The sequence below is a fragment of the Strix aluco genome, chromosome 5, assembly GCF_031877795.1.
Source record: "Strix aluco isolate bStrAlu1 chromosome 5, bStrAlu1.hap1, whole genome shotgun sequence".
Taxonomy (NCBI): Eukaryota; Metazoa; Chordata; class Aves; order Strigiformes; family Strigidae; genus Strix; species Strix aluco.
Window position 1 is genome coordinate 5,711,138 of NC_133935.1, and position 14,690 is coordinate 5,725,827.

A 14,690-nucleotide genomic window follows, 5' to 3' on the forward strand; every position below is an offset into this window, starting at 1 on the left:
GAGGGTTGCGTTAAAATTTTTTTTACAAATTATTTGATAGCTTAAGTCTTTGGTGGGTACCACTTTCTTGAGTTACTTGGTCGTCATCTTCTGGGACTGACCCAAGAGTTTATTGCTGAGGTGGCACAGGTGCTTCAAAAGGGGTTAAGCTCTCCGCTGTCTTTTTCAGTTAACAGGAACTGTGGATGGCTTACAGGGGTACGCCTTGCATTCAGGGCTGCATCCTGTTCGGATGTGTTGCAGTTTAATCTGTTGGGATGTTTCATAACTGTGGCTTTTTCCCTCGCATTCCTCAAATCTTACGGTGGGAATATCAGGCTGCAGCGTTAGCAGGAGTAGTTTAGTAGAGCAAGCGATCTTGGCTTGATAGTCTCAGCTTCTGCTTTACCTGGGACTGTCAGCCTGGGAAACAGGTCACATATGTCTCTGAAATCAGGCATCAGCGGCAGTAGGGAGGACTCAGGCGAGGAGATCGTTCACTCTGGTGCATAAACAAATGGATGGAGTCCCTAGTGATGGGACTGTGGTTCCCAAGTGAGCTTTAACCACCTGGATGTGTGGGATACATAACGCGAGGGGCTAAAATGTACGTCAGGCTCTGGCCGTGTCCTTGCGACAAAGACCTTTGTGTTATAGGAAACTGGAGGTGCATTTCTTTTGATGCTTTCTATGTTTAACCCTGAGACTTTCCACTGCCTTTTGGACACAGGCAAGGACTGAATAATTTTTGTATTAACAGTGATCTGGGTGCCCCTCTTATATCTTGTGAAAGCGTTACCAGATCTTTTGTTTCAATTTCGCCGTAGTCTATTCATAAAGAGCGTCTGGCAGGAGTTGAATGCTGCTGCTCCACTCTTTTTTTTTCTTTCTCCTGTGTCTTGTAAAACACTGTTTTATGTCAGTGCTGCTGACCAAAGACTGCTGAAGACTAAGCAGTACAGTCAGGGACAGATGTATATCTCAAATCTACTGATTTGTGTACACATTCTGGAATTTTCATTTCCTAGAGCAAAAGTTTATTCTTGTCTGTAACAAGCTGAGAATTGGTTGGGAATGTGCCTTAGTTCACACGTGTTTCACTCATCCGCAGCTGAACAGCCTAAACCAATATTTCCAAGAGGTGTGAATAGGAGTTTTCATTGCAATTACAAGTGCGGTCTGAGAGCTGTTAGTGGTGACGACAGCAGAATTCTTCAGAGCTAGGGCTGGCTGTGAATCTTGCCTGGGTCTAAAACCAGCCCCTCCAGAGGATGAAGAGGACAAAACCAACAACAAAACACCAGCTTGTCCACCCCTACCTGCCCGTTCTGTTACAGTAAAGAAAAGAAATAATATAGGGTGCTTTTTGAGAAACTTTTTATTTTCAGAAACACACCTTTTGGGTGTTGTCTGGTGGCAGAGTCCTGCAGTGAGCTTGCGTATTCTGCCCGTGACATTTCCCATAAAAATGTCATTTGGACTTTCAGGAACACTAACTGCTATGTGATAGAATCTCAAAAAATTGGGGGATTAAATGAGCACCGTCAAATTTTTTTAAAATGTAAAACCTTTCGCGTTCAAGCTTTTGGATAAAATGTATGTTTCTCTGGGAATGGTTTGATTCATTTCCATTCTTCTACCTTAAACTTGCCAGGTTCAATGGGGCTTGAAGTTTTGAACCGAGATTTCTTTCATATCGCTGCTACCAGCTGGAGGAAAGGGTGGGTACCTGCGGGTACACAGATGGCCAGATTCATCCCTTCTGTGGTTCTGCTGACTTTATTGGAGCTAAACCAAGGTTAAGCTGCTCTGCAGGTACCCAAAACCTTTCTTTTTTGGCCCGTTGCTGCCAGTGTCAGAAGCAGCGACAGCCCTTGAGCATGTGCCAGGTCGCCACCACAGTGAGGAGCCTTGCACAGCTGTGTGAACCTGCAATACACACTGCTCTCATACCTTGGAATCGCATCACTCCTTCGGCTCCTTGTGCTGTTCTCCCTGCTGCGACTTACTTCTAGTGGAATTAGGCACGTGTTGCACAGACACCTTGGGTTTAGGCCCCTGTGTGCTTTTATTAGGTATTTCCTTTGCACGTTAAGTCTCAAAAAGCCTCACTTCATTAGAGAGGCACGATCAAAATTCAAAATGCCATAGCTTTCTGACTGTGGCATCTCCTCGTTCAAAGTGAAGAATTGTTTTGCCTCTGTATCATAATTTTAACTGGAAGTACTACACCAAGTAGTCAGAATTTCAAAGCGAGTCAGCCTTGGCACAAACAGATATAGCTGTGTGCGTTAACAAGTATTACTGTGTGGTTTTTTTCTAATTAATGAAGAGATTTTTATGAGTGGGAAGCCAAATTGTGGATGTGTGTATTTGTACTGGGCTAATTCAGTGTCATTGGTGTAAGACTGGAAACGAGAGCGAGCGCGTTTCCACAGAAAGAAAGTGTCTGTAAGGTTTTGTCTGGTTACCCAAAGTGTTGCTGTTCAGCTGAACAGTTCACACACGCTCACATACATGTATCTATCCTCTATATTGCATATTTTAGCATAATGAAATCATTAAATTTTCGCTACTTCTAAATAGCTGATGTATAAACGGGTAAATTTGATATGTAACCTTTTCCTATGTGCCTTAGCCAGCGAATAGACATTATTTTCTACAAACAAGTCCTGTTTTATGTGGTGAGAGCACATAAACCTCACGGCCTAACTTCTGTTTTAGTCAAAAAAGGAAATCTTTTCTTACAAGCTTCTTCATTTCTGTAAAGCAGGATACATTTGAACGTGTCGACATTTATTCAGTTTAGCAGTTGAAATTCCCAAGGAATTTTTTGCATTGTTTATTATAAAGATTGCTACAAATCGCCGGAGAAAATAATCTATTGCTGAATGGCAAATGTCGATTTTTCTTCACATAGCTGTGCTAAGCACAAGAACAATGCATTAAAAAAAAAAAAAAAAAAAAAAGGACAAACCCAAAGCCAAATCCATTATCTGATAGTGCTGTGCATCTTCATAGCTAAATGCTGACAAGCATGGAAACACCTGGGATACCTCATTTAGCTTAATGACAATCATACCTTCAGAACTGATAATAAATCTGGCAGATGAGACCACACAGCATCAGATGCACAGCGTTAAGTCATCAAAACCAACACTGAGGGACTCCGGGACACGTTGTTTAGTCTTCTTGTGTGTCCCACGTGCCCACGTCTGTGTGATCCCGTCAGACGAGGGTTGGTAAATCTTGAACGTGAAGCCAACAGCTTCATGGAGACCAGGGTCGTGACAGCAGCCTGCTAAGGGTTGTGCTGCAGAAATGAACTGTGGAAAAGTGTTTGATTTTACAACAAGGCAGCGTAAATAGCCAGGAGCTTAAAGGTTCCAGTTACATACAGTCATATAAGCATCCTCTTGGGATACTCCTTGTGCCCTCTCTGCTCGTTGTATATTTTTACAGCACCTAGAACAAGGGGGTGAAGCTCCTCCCTTGGTTTCTTTTCAGGAATTTTGAGCAAAGTGTGATTAAGAGGGAAAGCTGCAGCCTGTTCTACCTGCAAAGAGTAGGGTCCACCTCGGGGCAGAGGGGGCCCCAGCTCCTCCAGCACTCCCTGCTGCAACAGAGGGGCTGAGGCACAAGCCTCTGTGCAGTTTTTGGGGAGGGGAACTTGTCTCCCTTTCTTCTTCTGTGGGAAGGTGGTTCCATCTTGGCCTTTTTCCCTTACCTTCCATAGGGAAATCAGTTGGCTGCATCTCCTCAATCCAGCTGCTTGGGGAAGCTGGGTGGGGGGTTTTTTTGCTCTTTTTTTTTTGAGGTGTATTCCCATGTGAAGTACCACCTGCCTGCCTGCCTGGGGGCTTGGGCAAAGGCTCATCACCCTCCGTTTGTGCCCAGGCTCTTCCTTGCGCCACACGTGATCTGTGGTGATCGGGGAGGAGGTGGGGAGAGAGCGTCTTGTATTAGAAATAGTGTGACCAGCAGAAGTAGGATGTGATAGTCCCCCTGTGCTCTGCACTGGTGAGGCCACACCTGGAGTGTTGTGTCCAGTTTTGGGCACCTCAATACGAGAGAGATCTCGAGGTGCTGGAGCGAGTGCAGAGGAGGGCAACGAGGCTGGGGAAGGGCCTGGAGAATAAATCCTGTGAGGAGCGATGGAAGGAGCTGGGACTGTTCAGTGTGAGGAGGAGAAGGCTGAGGGGAGACCTCATCACTCTCTACAACTACCTGAAAGGACATGGTAGAGAGGTTGGTGCTGGTCTCTTCTCACAGGTGATTAGTGACAGAACAAGAGGGAATGGCTTTAAACTGCAACAGGGGAGGTTCAGACTGGACATTAGGGAAAAATTTTTCCCAGAAAGAGTGGTCAGAGAGTGGAATAGGCTGCCCAGGGAGGGGGTGGAGTCACCATCCCTGGATGTGTTTAAGGGTCGTTTGGGTGAGATGTTGGGGGATGTGGTGTAGGGGAGAACTTTGTAGAGTTGGGCTGAGGGTTGGACTCGATGATCCCAAGGATCTTTTCCAACCTGAATGATTCTGTGATTCTGTCTTGAGCTCCTGTAATCTCTGAGGAGTGCAGAAACACTGATGGGAGAAGGTCAGAGAAAAAACTGAGTGCCAAGGAGAGAAAATAATAAGAAAGAGGGGGAGAAGAAACAGATGTGAAAAGACCTGTTGTGGACTGCGTTCAGGGCGGTGATGGGAACCCTGAGCTCATGAACAGCTCTGGTTCATTATAAATGTGTTTGTGTCCATGCAACATCCCTGCTGCTGGCGCCGCTTCTGCCTGGCATCTCCTCCTGCCGTGCCCCTGCGGCTTTTGTTCCAGGAGTGACCTGCGGGCTCCAGGCTACCCGGTGGTCTTGCAGCTGTCTGTGCTGGCAGGAGGGCCAGTGGGGGACAGGAGGCTGCTGGCCACCTTTTTTAATCTCTCCTTTTTGGATTTTCACACTGGGTTCAGCATGCTGAGGTGTTACATACCCGTCCTCTGAGCTCACCTTCGCATTTCGCTGAGGAGCGCTTTGCTCTGAAGCTGAAGAGCCCTTCTTGTAAGCCAACAGGTTTCTGGGGACCTGCTTAATTTGAGCCTCTGTTGGGGAAGAAGGAGCTGAAATCAAGGTTATTTGGAGACCCTTATTGAGAGTGGGTCCCTACCCCAAGCCCAGGCTCTGTGCTCCAGTGTGGGGGTGCTGGGCTGGCTGGAGAACGGCCCCGGAGACCTCGCCAGGCTGTCAGGAGGAGCTGCACCCCAATGCCCGCCAGCTCCACCTGCCAGGGCTCGTGTCCTCTCATCACCAGAGCACAAATGCTCCGTGAAAGCCAACAGCTCGCTCAGCCACTGCCGTGGCTTTGGGGGCTGCGCGAACGGGAGCTGGCGTGCGGGAAGGCTGCTGCTACCCGCCATCCCACACACGCTGTCAGCCTGTTTTGCCGGCTGGGTTGTTTACACTCTGTTTGCAGCAACAAAAGCTGAAAATATTTCCCGTAATTTCTGTTTTCTGTAGAAGAGTCATGGTTTATTTTTACAACAACCTTCCATTTGGAAAAGCACCTCCCTGTTTGCGTACTGGTCCCGCTGTGGCAGAGGAATAGATGCCCTCCCAGTCTGCGCAGCGCAGGCGAGATGGGACTCTGGAGAACACTGCCCCACGCATCTGGAGGCAGCTCTCTGCTGATTCACTTAGTTAATGGCTCAGGAAGAAAAGCCCTTTGTGTACTGATGACTGAATAGCAGCCAATGTATCATAAAAGCAAAAATCATTGCCCTTTTATTTCCTTCTTTTTTTTTGTTGTTTTTTTTTTTTGTTTTTTTTTTTTTTTCCCAAACTAGGCTCCCCACCCTGCCAGAGCTGCTTTACTGAGTCATTCAACTGATTTAAAATACTGTTTTAAACTCTGTCGACACAAAGAGAGGCAATAAAAAGGGAATCCCCATCTCCCTGCCTCCCTATAGGGGAGGCTTGCCCTGTGGTGCCGGGCTGCTCCCACGGGAGACCCTCTGCATGGGGGAAAGATTGAGTAATACTTGCAGGAATATGCATCTCTACTGCGGCTACGAATGAATAAGGGTGAAAAAGAGAGGGTGAAGTGGGAAGAGCAGACGTGGGTGGCGGGAGGGGAGCCGGTGCTGCCTGGTCCAACAGGTAGCAGGACATTGTGTGGGCAGGGGGAAAGGCTGGTGGGACCCCCGGGGTTGTGTTAGGGCTGTCAGCACCCGCTGTGCAAGCCCAGCTGTGTCCCAGCACAGGACTTGTCCGGTCAAGGTGGCTACAAATCAGGAGCGCAGTGAGAAATGGGCTTAATTCCCCTGTGACTTAATTCACTGTGAAATGAAATAGTTTCTGCGCCAAGCCTGAGCCAGCCTGGCTGGGTGGACGGGGCATGCAGCCTGGAGGTGTAGGTGTGGACTCCGTGGGAGATGCAGCAACATCGTTCCTCTGCTAGAGGGTACTTGGCTATTTTAGAGGGTCCCCAGCAGCACTGCTGGCGCTTCGAGAGGAAGGTCCAAAAACCAAGAGGAGGGAGATATCTCCCTCCAGCCCAGAGGAAGATGGCCAAGTCCTACAGGGATTTAAAGCATCTTTTTGCTGACTTTGGCGGTGGCCTGTTCAGCAGGCCTGGCTTTAGTGAAAGCTGTTTTTAGGAGCATTTGCTCTGGAGCCTGAGCAGGTTCCAGTCTGGTAGGCAAGACTCCTCCTGTAGGCAAAGCTCTTGGTTAATAAGTGTGCTGGACACGGTCTAGACCAACGCCCTCCCTCCGTCCTGCCCGGGCTGAGGGACTGGAAGCACATTAAAAAATTTAAAAAAAAAAAAAGAAGGAGGAGGAGGAGAGGGAACTCCCTGTTCTACTCTGAAAAGTGATTGTATAAATGTGATGCTGCCAAATAAAATACTGAAATAGGAATTGTTTCTGTTTAAATTACTGGATCTGCAAAACCCAACCTAGCCAGGGGAAAAGGAGCGAGGCGCTCTGAGCCCACACATCATCAGCTAAATTAAGTTCCTGGTTCAGCCATACCTTTTGCCCTCAAACGTATTTGCACAAAATTACCCATAACATAGTTTCACTAACATAAAAAGGAGCTGCTATCTGGAGAGGGTGCAGAGGCACGCGTGGAATTCTCTAGGACTTTTTTACTGGCAATTGCATACAAAATGGAAAATATCCTGTTTGAAACAGAGCTGGCAGGCAGGAAACAAAACCCAACTTAGAGACTTTACACAGAGCATAGCTGATGTGCAGCAGTAACAAGGCCTTGCACAGTCACTTTTTAGGGGGTAGATCAGCACTTTAAAGAGCATAAATGCAGAAAAATGCAAAAAAAATGCAGAAAAATATTTCAGTTAATAGAGCTGAGCATTCAAAAATTAGGAAATACTGCTATGAAGGTGCAACTTTTATTCAACCTCTTTTGTGCCTATGCATACATGATCTTGTAATTAAAGACTATTTTTAGCTTAGAACCTCTGTCTCAGCCAGTAAGTAGGTAGGTAGTAATTTGGATTTTTTTTTTTTTTTTTTTTTTTTATTCTTTTCAGCCAGTGTGTGACTGAGGCCATATTTACTTCATGGTCTTTTAATTCCTCACTGAGTAGTTAATAATTTTCATGTGGCGTTTTGATGATGTTCATCAGTATTGTTTGTCAGTATTCCACAAACATGGAAGTATTCACACAATACCCTGCAGGAATAGTAGGAATTCTTCTATATCCTTGCTTTACAGCTTGGGAGCTCAGGCACAAAAATGTTTAAGCTCAGAAATAGGTAGTGGTAATGGACTGAGACAATAGAGGCATCATTCTTCGGGAGGTGTGATGTTTTGTAGCCCACGGCTCTTACAGACTTCAGCTGGTGCCATGTGGGCCCAGCACCTCAGCAAAACTAGAAATACTTTACCTACTAAACTCAAAAAATGAGAAATACAGAAAGAACCCAACTGTGCGACGTGCCCCGCATCACTTTGGGCCTGAAGCAGGACAATATCAGTGTATCTTCACCACAAGAGCATTCTTTCTCTTCCTTAAGCTCCTCAATTTGTTCATTAGAGCCTCCTATCTCCTGCCAAAAGGGAAGCACAGATCTTGCAGATCTATATCGCAGTGTATGTGCACATGTATTAGAGGTTTGCTCCATGCTCTTCACACTAGCATCACCTGAGATCGCAGTCTTAATTACATTTATTCTCTGCTCTTGGTTGTTCTTTCTTTTAGTTGTGTTTTGTTGTTGTTTTTTTTTTTTTGAATAAATGACAAAAGCATCAGTTCATGGTGCCGGGGTCATACTGCCATACAATGATCATCAGAAGGTTGCAGTCTTCGATTTCATCATTTGAGCTTAAGAGCCAGCTGATAGACCCTTCCATAGTGCCAACATTTCAGGCTAGAAGAGTCCTTTGTATCTTTTAGTCTGATCTCCTCTATACCTGGGCCATTACTTTTTCTCCCAGATATTACTTGTTCCTGTCATTCCCTACAACTTGTTCTCGCTCATCTTTATCCTTATACCTATGCTCTGCATCTGCCTTCCCCACTCTGTTGCTAGCGCTGACCCTTTCCTCCATCCCTAGTTATTCTCCCTTCCCTGACTTTCCAGCCCCTCTCTGCAGCTTCGTTTCCCCTGATGCAAGTCTCACCGTGTTCTCTGCACCGCCCTCACCCTGCTCCAGGTCACAGTACAGGGAACCTGGGGGAAGCGTTCCATGCTGCTTCCAGTAAACATGAGGAATGGCTTATTGCTTTATTTTAAAATGGTTCCAGAAAGGGGAGTTGGGGTGGAAGGAGACTGTGGAGCCCTCAGCCCCTACTTGTCCACTTAGGGTGACAGTGGCTGGGCCCTCCCCCCCCAGGATTTTGGAGAAATGCCTCCAAAAAGAAGTGCCTCCAAAGTGCCTGGTAGCTTTGAGGATTGGCACAAAGAAAGAAGTCACTGGTTACCCTGGGATTTTTCATTTTTCCATTGAAACAAACCAAGGAAAATCAAAAAGGTCCTGAAGGGAGGAGCATAACCCTCCTTGTACCATTCTGGAGGTTCCGAGGCCTGGCTGTGCTAAGCATTTCCTTATAAAAGAGGTCATTGTGTAAAATGCACAGATGCTCTTGGAACTGCTACCTCTCTTCTCCCAGCTCCAAGAAGTGCCGCAACCCCTGGGCTGCAAAGTCACGCGCCTTGCCGAGCATCGAGCTGTCCTCAATATTGCAACACCGGGACAGCAATGAAGGTGTGGGCATGAGAAAACCTGCTCTGATAGCTGCAGCACAGCAAGACGTTTCTGCATCATCTGGCACGTTTTGCTGTTGTGTCCTGCGCAGTTTCTACAGGAACTTGGCAACACATCCAAGACAGCGGGTTTTTACAACGCGGCCCTGTGAAGTCCGCCCTGGAGTATTTAGTGTGAAGCTGAGAGAATTAATATGAACCAGTTAACCAGGAGGTCTGACTAGAGATAAAACTTCAAGGCTGCCTACCAGGGCACCCAAAACCAGATCAATAGGTTTTATGCAGCAGAAACGTCTCCTGAAATGAATAGCTGGGCACTTGGGATACCAGTAAGGATCCGTCTTCTCTTGATGGCCCTATAGCTCCAAAAGACCCCAGGGTCAGGGCAATGCCTGGGCACTGGGTGATTCCCAGCCAGGAGAGGCTGGGAGCACTGGGGAAGGTTAAGGCGGGTTAACCACCGACCAGGATTCCCTTTAATGTTTTCTTCACTTGCAACCTTATGTTCCCACGCTCCCCGTAAGGACAAGTTTTGCTAGATACATTCTGTTTGTGTTTCATTGGAAAGCCTCGGGGTGGCAGGGGAAAAGGCCAGGTGAATCTGAATGAAACCAGCAAATTTGCAGGGTGCTGTCCCGCCAGAGGCAGCAAACTGGAGCAGAGGGCTATCTGCAGGTGTGTCTGAAAGCCTGGTACCCCAGGACACGTTTCAGTAGCCTGGGTGTTTCGTGGCAGCCTTCAGTTGGGCTGCGCCAGGTCTGATGCTTTCAGGTTTTAGCTCATCGTGGTTTCCCTTCAGAAGAGGATGTGTCCCCCTTGCACGAAGCTGATGGCAGAGGTGTGCTGTGAGCCTGGGTGAACCAGAGCCTCAAGAAGGCCGAGAAAGCCTGGGCTCCTCCCCCCAGTGTGCAACTGGTAGCACACGGAGAAGTAATTTGGGCACTCATCTGGGGAGATGGGTGGGGAAGATGGTGGGTTGCATTCCCTGGGCAGAGAAGGGGCTCCTGAGGGAGTCTGTTGTATAAAAGGACGCCTGCTGTATCCCTGAGAAAATTTGCCTCCAGAGTATTTACACGGCATCCCATCCTACAGGTGCACCGTAGATGTCCGTAAGCATCTAGGAAAGCCCTTCCCACACAGGAGAGACCTTCCCAGGGAGGCAGGTGAGGCCATCTCCTCCTGGGGACAGCCCGAGGCAAGAGCTACCCAACTCAGCTCTGACCAGGCTGAGAAAATTTGGTTTGCATTATGGCACAGCTTTGTTCCCAGGAAAAGCCTGATGACTATCTACGGATTTTAGGTGCATGTGGGACTAAGCGTAGGCGAAGCTTTTGAGCTTTGCATTGTTAGTCCCAGGGACATGCTTAGGTGCTCAATTACTTTGGTGGCTTCGCCTCTAGGTCTAGCAGGACTATACAGCTGATGGTGTCTCCCAGAAACTTACACTTCGGTGCTCTTTTCCTTTCTAAAAAGCCCTAGGCATAGCTCTAACAAAAAGCAGAAATGATCCACAACTCTCAGGCGCTGCCTCCAAAACAGAAGCTGTACTTCAGTTAAATGGTTTCTAGACTTCTTTTTTTTTTAAAAACATTGGCAAAACAACATTTTTTCCTCTCAGCTCATTGTTGGCAATAACCGAACCCTGTTTGCTGATATTTCAGTACATACACAAAACCCATTCAACTTGAGGCAGGCAGCATAGAAAGTTTTAGCCCAGACACTTGAACTCTGGCAACGATAAGGTGCTGATAACAGGGTCTGATCACAAAAAGCACGGAGGAATAACTAGTACCCACTGCAGGGCTAATTTTACAGATAAATGTGACACGCTTTGTAAACCAAAATGCTTATAGAAGGGAAAACTGAACTTTTTCAATAGAAATCTTCCCCAGGAGTAAGATGGGCGCTTTGCCAGCAAGCCAGAGGGAGGAGAGCTCCTCTCAAGGGGTAACGAGATGCCCTCAGCACTAAGCAAGGGGCTTGCTGTTCTGGGAAGGGATGCAGTTGCTTGTGTCCACATGACTGGAAAAGCAGAGGAAGCAGCTCACGAGATATGCCAGCAGGCTCGGGAAGGGGAATTGATAGCAGCAAAAATCAGCTTTTACTAATTGCAGTGCCAAGTCAAGGATGGAGCCAAGCTAGCCCTCCCAAAGAGGAGAAGCTTACTCTTTCTAGTGGACCTTGGCATGTGGGATTAGCAGTCCTTGACGGGAACAACTTGCCAAGTGGCATGTTTACTGGTTGCTCGGCTTTCTGCCCCATTTCCACCTTCAGTTTTGCTTGGTTTTTCCACAATGAAGTCCTTGAGCATGGACATGTTATCTTCACAAACCCATAAAGTACCAAAGAAACTGCTTACTGTTTTTTGTCAGCATAGTTCTTCTAACCTTGGCTACTAATGGGCCAGAGTGTCCCAAAGGAAAGCCAAAGGGCATGGACTTCCCAGAAAGCAGCAGAACAAAAGCCATGGTTATGATGACTTTTTTCGGGCAACTGCCCTACGTGGAAGACAAGTCTTGAAGATTTTCACAGGATGGTGATGAGGTATTTTCCCTACATTTAGTTTACTTGCTTCTGTCAGAAATGGACCTTCAGGTAGCCCACAACCGGGACAAGTTGTCAGGTGTGCAAAAAGAGACATTCATTTTAAAGGAGGCCAAAAATAATTGGAGCACTGCAGGTGTCTGCACAGAACTGTCCTGTTTAACATCCTTATCAATAATCTCAAGGAGGTGAGGGAGTGCACGCTCCTCAGGTTTGCAGGTCAATACACTTGCGAGCAGGGTTGTCATCCAGAGAGCCAGACAGGCTGGAGGTATGGGCCAACAGAGACCTATGAAATTCAACACAGATTATTGCAAAGTCCTGCATCTGGGATGAAATAACCCCATGGCAACAGTACAGGTTGGGGACTGCCAGGCTGGGGAGCAGCTCTGCTGAAAAGACCCTTGGGGTAGAGTTGGGGTGGGGGCTGTGTAGACAGCAAGCTGAATATGAGCTGGGAGTGTACCCCAGCAATGATGAAGGCCAACAGCATCCGGGGCTGCATTAATGGACCTGGAGCACAAGATTTACGAGGAGTGGCTGAGGGAACTGGGGGGGTTTAGTCTGGAGAAGAGGAGGCTGAGAGGAGACCTCATCGCCCTCTACAACTACCTGAAAGGAGGGTGCAGAGAGGGGGGGATGAATCTCTTTAATGAAGTAACAAGTGATAGGACAAGAGGGAATGGCCTCAAGCTGCGCCAGGGCAGGGTCAGACTGGCTCTTAGGAAGTATTTCTTTCCGGAAGGGGTTGTTGGGCATTGGAATGGGCTGCCCAGGGCAGGGAAGGAGTCCCCATCCCTGGAGGGGTTGAAGAGTCGGGTTGACCCAGCACTGAGGGATCTGGTGGAGTTGGGAATGGTCAGTGTGAGTTTAATGGTTGGACTGGAGGATCTTCAAGGTCTTTTCCAACCGAGATGATTCTGTGATTAGGAGCATAACCAGTTATCAGAATCAAGGAAAGTGATTACTTCCAGCTTTTCAGCATTCACTAGACGGTATCCAAATCATTGTGTCCAGTTTTTGTCCCCCTCCAACATTAGAAAGGCATTGACAAACTGGGTTGAGCTTGGTGGAGGACAACCAAGATGGTGAGCAGGCTGGATGGAGCATGTGCCCTGTGAGAAGATGCTGGAGTTACAGGGCTTTTTTGACATGAAGAAGAGAAGATTTTGGTGGGGGGATAATGGCAGCCTTCAGGTATCTGTGACAATATGACCAAAAAGACAGAGCTAGGCCCCTCACCGTGGTGCGTGGTGAGACGACAAGCATAGGTTGAAACACAAGAAGTCCAAACTCATAAGGAAAAACTTTCTTGCCAGGACATCAGCCAAGCAGTGGCCAGGTGCCCTAAGAGACTACGCAGTTTCCATCCTTGGAGGTTTTTAAGATCAGGTTAGGTGAAGCCCTGAGTAACCCGGCCTGACCTGATGGCTCACCCTGCTTTGAACAGGAGGTTGGATCTCCTGAGGTCCCTTTCAAATTGAACTGTTCTGTGACCCTACGATCCTAATTCTCTTTAAGCTTTACTGTCCCCATGCCCTGGAGGTTTTTACAGCCTCTGGTTTAAAAATTAAAGCATGCAGTGTGTCATCCTTTCTGCTTCTACAAGGAAAGGCCTCACTCATTCACCTCACATACTTGCCATTAAAGTGTGATTTGCATGATCTTGAGGGTGGGCCTTGACTCAGTCTTCCCTCTTCCATCTATTTACAGCATATTTGCCACCCTGGTTTCGTTTCAAGAGCATTTTTGGTGCGTACACCACGCAAAAACCTTCAGTTTGGTGGAGAGGACAAAGGCTGCATCCACAGACTGCGAGAGAGGGGAAAAAGTCCCTGTCTGTGCCACGTGTAAAAGCTGATTGCTTACATGGCTTCTGGGAAAACTTTAAAAAGAAGGAAAAAAAAGACATGAAACCACAATGAAAATAATTTTGTTTGGTGATAATGGTTGAGGGTCTACAAATCACAATGCTCCCATGCTACATAGCAGCCACCCTGAAAGAGCAGAGGTTCCTGGGGGGCTGTCTTTTGCTACTCTGAAGTGGGATGAGAAGCTGCCCCCAGAACTCATGCTGCAAATAAAATTGTTTCTCATTAAAAACAGATACAATGATGGCTGCGGTAAGAGCGTGACTGGACACAGAAGGGCAGATGGGGTTTTCATCTTGGCTGGTGAAACATGAGATAGGTCCCTGCTCACCCTTGCGATATGAAATTTTTTTGCAAATTCACTGTACTAATAAAGCCAGTCAAGGAAAGGCACAGGGCAGTGGCTAACATGGACTTTGGCCCTTCTCTCCTCTCCCTCCTACGCCTGGCAAAGGCAGCCACAGCGCTGTGGAGCAAACAACCCGCCCCACAGCACAGCAGGGCTGCGTGGCTTTAGGGGACCAGGCTCCATGCAAAACCAGAGACAGACCCCACTGGCAGCCCTGAACAATAAAGATTTTTCTGCCTTCACTCTCACGCAGAATAAGGTCACAGAGAACTGAACTGGAGTGGCTAGTCCCATACAAGAAGAGGCAAAACAGTAACTTTATTGAACGCCCACTGCCACTTTTAACATGTCTGCATTTACACTGTGCCCTGAATAGCCTGCGAGCAGACCAAGTCACGAATCATGACTTGCTGAACACTGGCCCCGTTTCTCCTCTGGCCCTGTTGAGTTCCTGATGGTGGGATGTAACCTGAAATATTGAGATATCCACCACCCTCCTGGGAACTCGCTCTGCCCTGCGTCTCCGCTGTGAGGATAACCACGCACTGGGGTACCAAGGCAAGGAGAGGGACCAAGAAATCCCAGCAACAAAGAAGCGTCAAGGATATTTAAAGGTATTCTTTTAATTACAGACTTCAAGCTGAGGTGAGACTGTAGGTTTGGAAAGGGCTGCCGAGCACTCCCCCATCTTTCCACAAGCGGAGGCGGTGCCAGCATAAGCCGAAGGTGC